The sequence below is a fragment of the Mustela lutreola genome, chromosome 6 (genome assembly GCF_030435805.1).
Source record: "Mustela lutreola isolate mMusLut2 chromosome 6, mMusLut2.pri, whole genome shotgun sequence".
In the NCBI taxonomy this organism is placed as follows: Eukaryota; Metazoa; Chordata; class Mammalia; order Carnivora; family Mustelidae; genus Mustela; species Mustela lutreola.
Genome location: NC_081295.1, coordinates 64,734,763 through 64,744,948, shown reverse-complemented (window position 1 = coordinate 64,744,948; position 10,186 = coordinate 64,734,763).

The following is a 10,186-nucleotide window of genomic DNA, read 5'->3' as shown; positions in this document are numbered from 1 at the left end:
TTAGGGGGGAGGGAGTGATAACCTGTGCTTGAACTACTGATGTTCCCTATCTTCCACACAAATAGTTCTTGTTTCAAAGCAACCCAATTATCCCAAATTCCAGTTAAGAGAAAAAGAAAACTATTTTAATACAAAGTTTAATAAGTAGTGCAGCAGACAATGAAATCCATGTTTCCACTGGGTTACTGATTTTTGTAGAGCAAATAAGGGACAGTTAGAGGGGAAAGGAGATCACAGAATATACTAAGTACTGAATTCTCTTGAAGATGTGTGAACTTTTGTGCTATGTCAAATTGCAGAAAACAAACCAGTCCTGTAAGCATTCAATGAGCTCTCTAGTTGTGTGGTATCATAATCTGCCTAAAAGCCAGTTCTGCCACAACACCTCAGGTAGATGAGAAGGTCAAGTTCAATTCAAAATCCTACTAATTTGAAGCAGAAGAATTTGTACAGAAATATTTTCAATGAAAATACATTTGCTTTGGGAAGTAAGAAAATTACAGATAACAGGAGATGTCTGCTTTACTTTGCTTCAAGCATGGAATGTTGACTTCCCACTCCTCATTACCTGTCTTTCCCGGGTACCCTCCTCCTGTCTAACTCATGGGCAGGAAGAGTCCATCTTGGAAGTGACAAGGGCACCTCCATCATGCCGGGTCTGGATAGAACTTGCCTATCCAGGTCTGCCTTGGACAGACCTAATTCTTTTCTTTTTCCCTATGGCTTTCCACAAACCAAAAATTTACCTAATTAAGAAAATATTATTTTTAAGTGTAATATGGGATTTGGGTTATCATTATTATTATTGTTAGAAATATATATTGAAGTATTACAGATAACATGACATGATGTCTGGGATTTGTTTCTAGGTAATCCAAGAGGTCAAGAAGAGGGTGACCAGCCGGCCACAAGCTGGTAGTTATTGAAACTGGATTTTGGGTACAGGGATCCTTATTATACTTTTTACTTGTATATGTATTTGAACTTTTTCATAACAAAAGGAAAAGGACTTTAAAAGTTTATCTACAAGATGCCATCTTTATAAAACTTTTGGTAATTTGAGTGCCATTTTAGTGTTGGTAACAGGACCTAATAACTATGGAAGACTGTGTTAAATTCTTTTCATGCATTATTTTAGTTAATTTTCAGGACAGGTCCAGGAGGTAATAGTATCCTGATATTACAGTTGAAGAAAACAAGACATAAGCTCAAAGAACCTAATTAGCTTCATCACATGTAGTGACAAAGCAAGGAGTGAAGTCAGGTCTGGCTGACCTAAAGGGTCTATTACAAAATCACTCTGAGTTATTCTTCAGCTGTAGCATTTATTTCATAAAGGGATAGAACGATGTCAGTGAAGATTTGGCCATTCATTCCTTTCATTTTTGATTCACTCAACTGAATGTTTACGGAGCATGTGCAGTTTCCTGAGGCACTGTGTTAGGCATGCAGTGATGAACAAGAGGGCAGAGCCAGTCCTGATGGCGCCAGCTTCATTTTCTTCAGCCACATCTTATAGTAAAAGGCCACATATTCCTCATGCTCCTTCATAAAAGTGTTTAAAAACTGCCTCGGTGGTATATATCCAAGATGGACTGGGTTTCTGCTCCAGATTCTTTCCCTCATTCTACGATTTGGTAAGCAGCAGGGCCTCTTTCTATAGCTGACTTAACAGAGCACAATGGTAACTTGCAATCCACTCTTCTCTTCCTCGGAACTAGAGAGAACCATATACTTGTAATACCAGTAACGAGGAAATGATTTGTTTTCTCTTTTGCACCCTGCCCTCAATAACTCTGAATAATCATGACCTTTAAGCACTTCTGCATTCTGGAAATAATTGGCATGCATTTCAAAATAGTTCATGGACTAGAATCCAGGAAAAAAAAAAAAAAAAAAGAACTTCGTTGTTCAAGTACATGCAATCAACACATGACCAATCTGATTAAGTTTAGTTCTGACTAATTTTTGGACCACGAACACTGATACATTATTTAAAATCTCTATTAATATGACTGAGGGCTTCCTTAGGGTAACTTTCTGCTCTTCATGCCTGTTACTGATTTGGTTTTGACCATTCTTGACCAAGGTCTTTTACTGACCCAGAGCACCCCACTGGATATAACTAGTCATTATGCCAATTCCCCTAACATGTGTCTGGGCATTGTTCCAACTTTGGAAAGATTTCCATGGCATAACCAGAATCTACCCCGTTGCCACCCCTTCCACTGCAATCACTTGGGTCCCCCCTACTACCATCTGTTGCTCGGGTTGTGGCTGTAGCCTCCTGTTCATTTTCCCTGCTGTTGACACTGTCCTCTGCATCGGCAGGACAGTTTTCTTTAAAAATATTCAATCCAAGTTTTCTTTAAAAATATTCAATCCAAGCCTTTGCGTAGAACCTTCTAATGTCTTCATGTCTCTTTCCAAATAAAAGTCAATATTTTTATACTCACCTATAAGGCTGTGGGCAATCTGGCCCCATTACCCTTAAACTTCACCTCCTACACTTCTAACCCATAGTGCTCTGGCCCTAATGGGGGCATGCCAGTCTTATCCCCTCCCTAAGATCTTTGACTCACTGTCCTCTCTGCTTGCACGCTTTTTGAGATGTTGAGACACACCTGTCACTTTCTTTCTGTATCTACTCAGATAGTACCTTACCAGTGGATTCTTCCATGACCACCCAACATGGGTGCACTTCTCCTCCCTGGCCCACCATCTGTCCACATCTCCTTTGTCTGGTTAATTTTCCTGCATAAATTTTATCATCATCTGATAGATTGTTTATTTTTTTCTTGCTGTCTATCTTCCCCACTGGAACAGAAACTCTAGGAGTGACCTCCTGATGTTCATGTGTTGTTCGCTGTTTCACTACGGGCCATGCTGGGCACATAGCTAGTGAACCAGTGAAAAGGAATGTGTATTAGCAGCTGAAAGGAATTTACAATATTTAAGCCAGAAGAACATGAAGATGCTTCTCTGCTTCTTATAGTTGAGGGTGGGAGTCCTGATGACATGGGACTGAGATTGTTGGATCTGTGAGGTCACTGTGTTTCTTTAGACACATACAGAAAACTCAGGCTCTGTAACACCAGGTGGCACCACTGCCAACTCTCCAGCCTGACCATGTAATCTGTGTGACCTGAGATATAGCTGCTTCTTGAGGGTTGGAGACATTTCCTTGATTAATCACCTGGGTGCTTCTCTGGGTGAAGAATGGGTGTGTATGTGTGTGTGTGTGTGCAATTCTTTGGCAATTTTCTAATTCGAATTCTCCTAATTAGTGTGTTCAGATGTTTTCTCTCTTTAAGGTTCGGATTCAAAAAATTATATTTTCTTTAGAAGAATGTCCATTTCATTCATGCTTTTGAATTTATTTGCATGGAGTTATACAAATTATTCGCTAATGATATCCGTATTTGATTTCCCTTGTTTCTGCCATTTCTTTTATAATTTCCATTTTGAGAAATGATATTTTCTCCCTTTTCTAAAATTTTATTCTTAGTTAAGTCAGCTAGTTATTTGTCTTTAAAAATTTTTCAAGGAACCAGATTTTGTGATTAGTTGTACCTCCTACTTTTTAAAAAAATTTCATGTTTCGTTTGTATCTCCTTTTGCTTTTTAAAATTCCTTCCTACTGTCTTCTACTTCATTTGTTGCTTATTTTTATAAGAACTCCTGGAGTCAGATGTTTGTTTCATTTGTTTTATTTATTTATTTTTTTTTGGGAAAGACCCCAAATTTCAATAACAAAACACCTCACTTTTGTATGGAGTTATAAAGGTTTCAGGGAACAATTATGCATGCAATCACTTATTCTGCTTTAAAAGAAAATTTGTTATTGAAGTACAATTATATTTGTTCCATTCTTTATTTTACATCAATACAAGTAATTTACACTAGAAATTTACTCTGAACTACATCCCAGGGGTCTTTTGCTGTGAAGTGGGATATTTTCCTCTTTAACAATTCTGTAGTTAGATCGCTTTTTCTGACTCATGGATAAAACTTTTTAATTCTCATTGTTTTTTCATGATTCTCAGAGAAGAAAAATGTTGACTTACGCAACCATGTGCAGTTTGGAAATCCCCTCTTATTGTTTTGTTTTCTGGGAGTTGAAGGGCAGGAGGATGGATTAGTATTCATTCATTATTCACGAACAAAAATAAAATATGGCCGCACAACTGCTTAGGTGTAATGTCCCTTCAACAAGATGCACACTGAGCTCCTAAACAAAATTTAGAAATCCTCCTAAACCTCAGAGTAAGGAAAGTAACTTTTGCATTTTAAAGTAATGACTTTTTGTCTTATTTTACTATAGCACTGTAACCAACATAAGTAGCTTATTAGTTTTAGAGTGTATTTCCAGCCGCACTTAAGGCTATTTCTGGAGGGAGCTGCCTAGTTATCAAAGTTAAAGCAGGACTTATATTCAAAGACAAATGGAAGGAGCCTGCACTTTGGAGACAGATAAATCTTGAGTTCGAATCCCTCAAAATAGATCTTTCTCAGTTTCCCACTTGCGATGGGTTTCCCATCCTGGTACTCAAAGGCCTGTGAATTATTCCCCCAAATGCCCAGACAAACCTAAAGGACAGACTAAGTTCATTTGATTTCTGGGATCTCTAGATTCTTTATTGAACGCATTTATACATCCCATATTGAAAAGATACAAACTTAGGGTTATAAGTCCGAGGGATGTCACCTACAGCATGATGACTAGAGTTCACGAAACTGTACTGTATAAGTGAAAGCTGCTAAGAGAATAGATCTTAAACATCCTTAGGACAAGAAAAAAAGTTTTGTAACTATGTGTGGTGATGAATGTTAACTAGACTTGTTGTAGTGATTATTATATAACATGAACAAACATTGAATTGCATATCTTAAACTGATACAATGTTAAATGTCCATTACATTTCAATTTTCTAAAATAGAAAGTAAGCACCTTACTTTCTCTCCACCTGTGCTCTTCTATCAGCCAAAGACGACTCCAGCAGAGGTTTCTGGGCAAGGCTGCAGGCTCCAGATTCCCATGTCACAGCTCTTGGCTGACTCCTTAGCCTTGAGGTGCACCTTTTCCCAGGCTCTGTGGCACCCCCCCAACTTCCCTGGCTCCCCATTGCCCCAGTCCTGCCATCCTCCATGTTGTATGTACATTCTGAGTTCCTACTACGTTGTATTCCCAAGATATACCTCTTTGGTTTCTCGTTTACCAAAAAACAACTACTTTCCTGTGGCCTTGTTTCCTCATTTGGAAAAAATGTATAATGTCTGTCTCCCCAGACAGCAAGGAAGGTCAATAAGAGAAATTTGCCAAACATCTGCCTATAGTGGAGCCATGATAAATATTCATCCTCCTTCCGGGTTTGGTGAGTTGGGACAGCTGCCATAATGTTCCCCAAACACTCAGGAAGGAGTCAAACAGGAAGAGAGGATGGCCACAGGTCTAGAGAGGGAAGGGGTCATATCGGTTTCCATGCTGGCCCTATCTGAGCGCTACAGAAATGATGGCAGCAAACAGTTCTATAGATGGTATAACACGGGTAGACTCATTGAGGTAAAAACAGTTCACTGAATTTGGAAAGCTATTACAGGACACAGAGGTTAATACCCTTCAAAATCAAAGAGCTGGGCTTGGAGGGATTTTGCAGCTTGTCGAATTTTTATCATCCAACTATAATCCCACACCTTTATTTCATTTATTCCATAGATTTGATTGAGTCAGTTCCAGTTTGCAAGAATTTCTGCATTTCTGTACAAGTTTTCAAATTTTCTGGAATGTCAGAAACAGACATATTCTCTATCTCTACACACACACACACACACACACACACACACACAGCTGCAAAAAGAATAACACTGATATGGGCATGACGATAAGCCAGAAAGGAGCGGCTGCATAGAGAATAAGACAATTCTGTGAGTTAGCAAGTGTTACTGAGAACTTGCTCCACGTCAGGCACTGTCATAAATTCTGGAAATATACAATGGGTTAGGCAAGCTCTGGTTTACATACAGCCACATTCTAGCATGTGTGTAGAGGGAGGCAGACAGTGAGTAGTCACAGGGATCAGTGGGATCAGTGCTGTGGAGACAACACAGGGTGCGGGGACCAAGAAAGCCAGGCGGATGCCTCAGCAGAGGGCGAGTGAGAGAAGGCTTCGCTGACCAGGTGCTATGTAGACGGAGGTCTGAGCTGGGGAGGCAGGGAGCCATGCAGACCTCAGAGAAGCACAGTTTGAGAGAGGGAGCCACAAAGTCCAGATGAAAGAGTGAGAGGCCACACGGTTGGAGGGGAGGAAGCAAGGGGCAGAGTATTTACGATGTGGTCAGGGACACCCAGCGGGGCCAAAGGCCTTAGGAGCCATGGCAAGGATTCTGGATGCTTTCTGAGAGATGGGGAAGCCACTAGAACATTTTAACACAAAACATCTGAAATGAGACTGACAATAAAATGTCACTGTTGAAGTAGTAGATTGGGAACACGAGATGGGAGAGTTCTGACACCCCATTCTTGTTCCTTGTCAGGGTCAGTGCAACACAAAGCCATTTATCTTTTGCCTCTGAGTGGCAACACTTCCTGTGGAGAGTTCTGGCTCTGCTAGACAGCACTTCTCAGCTATGAGAATGACGAGGACATTTTGAAATGGGCAAGAAGCTGAATTAAAATACTATCCTTATGTACGTTTAAATATGAAAAAAAATTTGCAACTCAGGATGCTACATTGTTTCTTAGATGTGGAAGATTCTTCTCAACTAGTTCCCTCTACATCCACCACCCAATTTATATTTAAATGTCACTTACTCAAGAGGCTCATTCCCAATGTCAATGAGGTCTGCTTGTTATGTGGCAGGTGCACCCTGGACTTGCCCTTCACTATACTCCTGAGTTTGTTTGTAATTAAGAATGTGATGATCTGATCAGTTTCCTTCCCACCCATGGGGAGCCAATCTTTATGAAGTCTTGCATTTGGCCCTGGCAGGGACGGCATTAAGGGCTGTGGGAGCTCATCTCTTAAGCATTGCTGTCATCCTCCTGCAGGGTAAACGTGAAACCAAGTGACTTGCTCCAAACTACCTGATGAATAGCAGAACTGGGGCTCTAGCGCAAGGGCCTGATTTCAGAGATCTTAGCCAGTCTCTCCCCGACACACACTCGAGACTAGGGGCTACCGGTGCGGGCCTGGCTCTCAGTAGGTGAAAAAACATTGACCAAAAGAAGACTTTTCTTAGACCAAATCCTCATTTGAAATCGATCCATCTTTGAGATGTGAATTTAGAGTGCCTTTCTAAGTCAGGCCGGGTTAGTGTCAGGGATGCCTGTTGCTCAGGCCCACACACTTCACCCTGCCCACTGTGGGTACCATGCCATTCGTGGCCTCTTCCCAGCAGGAGAGAAGGGCCGTTCAACCCTCTCCTCAGTGGGGTTCTAGATTCCCTCTCCTTCCTGGAGTCTCTCATCTGGCAATCTCATGCTCACACTCCTTATTCTGAAAGAAATGGCTTTGTGGGATTAGTTATGTGACCCAGAGGTTCCTCTTCCTCTCCAAGCCTTAGTCTCTTCACTTAAAAACATGAGTAACATGGGATTTTAGCAATGAAGTGTGCAAGTGAAGCCCTAGGCAGAGCTCCCGGCACACAGTGAGGACTCAGCCAGTAGGAGTTGGTTATGCCTTAGTTCCTAGTTACGGAGGCTTCTAGAGACTCTCAAATCAACCCCCACACTGAAGCATTATTCTTTCGTGGGGAACTCAGTGCAAGCTGGCCACCCTTTTACAACCTCGTTGGCACACGTAAGTCATCAGACGTCTATTTCTGACTTGTTTTTCCCCTAGCTGCTTAATTCCTTCTCCACCCTTTGGTTTTTAATGAGTCTTCTTTTATTGCCTCTTAACACAGCTTAAGCATCCCAGAAAACATCCCCAACTCTAAAGTCTCTTTACCACCAAGCTGCAACAACCACTAGCAGGCAGCTGAGATTTATTGGAAAAAGCATGGAAGACAGAATTTTTTATCCCACCAGTCACTGGGTATGGCACTAACCCTGCTGTCATGCTTTCTCATTTTAAATGGGGACAGCAATTCCTCCTCACAAGGTGCTGTAAAATGAAACGAGGTGGGGTATTTTTTCAAGCAGTTCAATAATTACTCATTTGTTCTTTGTTCATTCATTCATTCCTCCCTTCATTCTCGATTAGCAGTTCTAGTTTAAAGTGGGCAAGAGTCCAATTCCAGAATCTAGAGGCAGAGAAGGAGAAATGTAGAGCAAGTATCTCACCTCATAAATGAAGCTAACTAATCACCCTATAAAAGTGGAATTCGTGATCTAAGACATCTTTCCATAAGCTTCTCAGGTATAAATGCCAGTATCTTAATGGGACACAGCCAGTAATCTTAGACACTTTAACTTGGCATGAAATGATGCAAAGAGTGTTGGCTAACCAGTAATTAGGAGAAAAATTAATTTAAGAAGCAGAACTGTGTCAGGAAGAAGACCCCTTTATGGGTTAACCTAACCTAACCTAACCTGGGAGAGAGGCGCACACAGGCTCACTGAGTCTGCGGGGTCCCCGGGAGCACGGTGGCCTGCTTCCTTTCTGGACCATGCGCAGGTTGGGAGACAGAGGAGACAGTGTGGCCCAGGGTGGTAAGACCTGGGTTTGACACCTGGCAAGCCTCATCTGGAGCCTGACTTCACCCTGCACTCGACGGGTGACTATGGGAAGTTGCTTCACTTCTCTGAACCTCTGAACCACCCTCTCTGAACCAAGAGTAAGTGGAAACTTACTCTTGGAGCCAAAAGGTAGAATTTAATTCAACTCTCAAGAGGCTAAGTAATTTACTCACATTCAGCAGCAGCTTTTGACCTAAAATTTAGTGGGTATATTGCCCTAGGAAACAGACCCTACCAATTCATCAAAGTTTGAAGACAAGGGAATAAAATACAAAGTACAATATTAGCAGCAAGGCAATATATCCTTGTTTATAGATGAGATAGTTGCATACTGGCACAGCCAACCAACTGAAAACTCAAAAGAAATAAGTTTAGATGTTGGCTATATCAAAAATAATCTGTAACAATAGCTTCTTGTTTTTACTTTCTACAAACAGCCATTTAGAAACCATAACGTCAAATATCAACTAATAAACTTGGTAAGAAATGCCCTCCCTCTGCCACTCTCATGATGGATATAATACTTGAAAACAGAAATAGTCTCCATTCTTGTAGAATATTCAACTTCGTAAAATGTAAGATATTCCTAAACATTGTACAGGGCCAATGCAATGCCAATACAACTCTCAAAAGCCTTCAAAACTTGGGGGGAAACTTGGTGAACATTCGTATAGTTCACCTCGAAGAACAACTGTTGAGGAGAAATATGACCAACAAGCAATGACTTAAAGTATTAAGAAGGGTCTCGGAAGTTAAAATATTCCAGTATAAAGCTCTAACAAAACAGTGGACACAGAGCCACTTGGCTGGTTGGCTGACAGTGGGCAACTGTTGATCTCAGGATTCTAAGTTCAAGCTCCCTGCTGGGTGTAGAGATTTCTTAAAAATAAAATCTTTTAAAAAAGAAAGGGATTAAAAAAAGAAAGATATTTAAATAAATAAATGATAGGCTGTAAATATAAGAAAAGACAAAACAATGGAAGTCATAGAAGTACTGAGAATTTGGTATGATACATGTGATTTTTGAAATCAGCAAAGAATTGAGATGATTTATTTGTACTAGGGCAGCTAATTTGTCATGGTAAATATGAGTTGAATTGTATCCTCCAAGAAGATAATAAAGTCCTCACCCCTGGTACCTAAGAATGTGATCTTATTTGGAAATAGTGTCTTTGCAGATCTACTTAAATTAAGATGAGGTCATACTGAATTAGAGTGGGCTCCAATCCAATGACTAGTGTCTTTATGGAGACAGAAGATTTGGACACAGAGACACACAGGAGACAACACTATGTGACATGAATCTGAGGCTGCAATGACACAGCTAAAATTCGAGGAAAGCTGAGAGTTGCCAGTTACCACTGGAGGCTAGGAATAGGCAAAGAAGGATCCATCTAGAGCTTTCCAATATAATGTGGCCCTTGCCTCAGAATGGTGAGGGTATATATTTCCATTGTTTAAAGCCATCCGAGTTTGTGCTATTATGGCAGCTCTAGAAACCAAAAT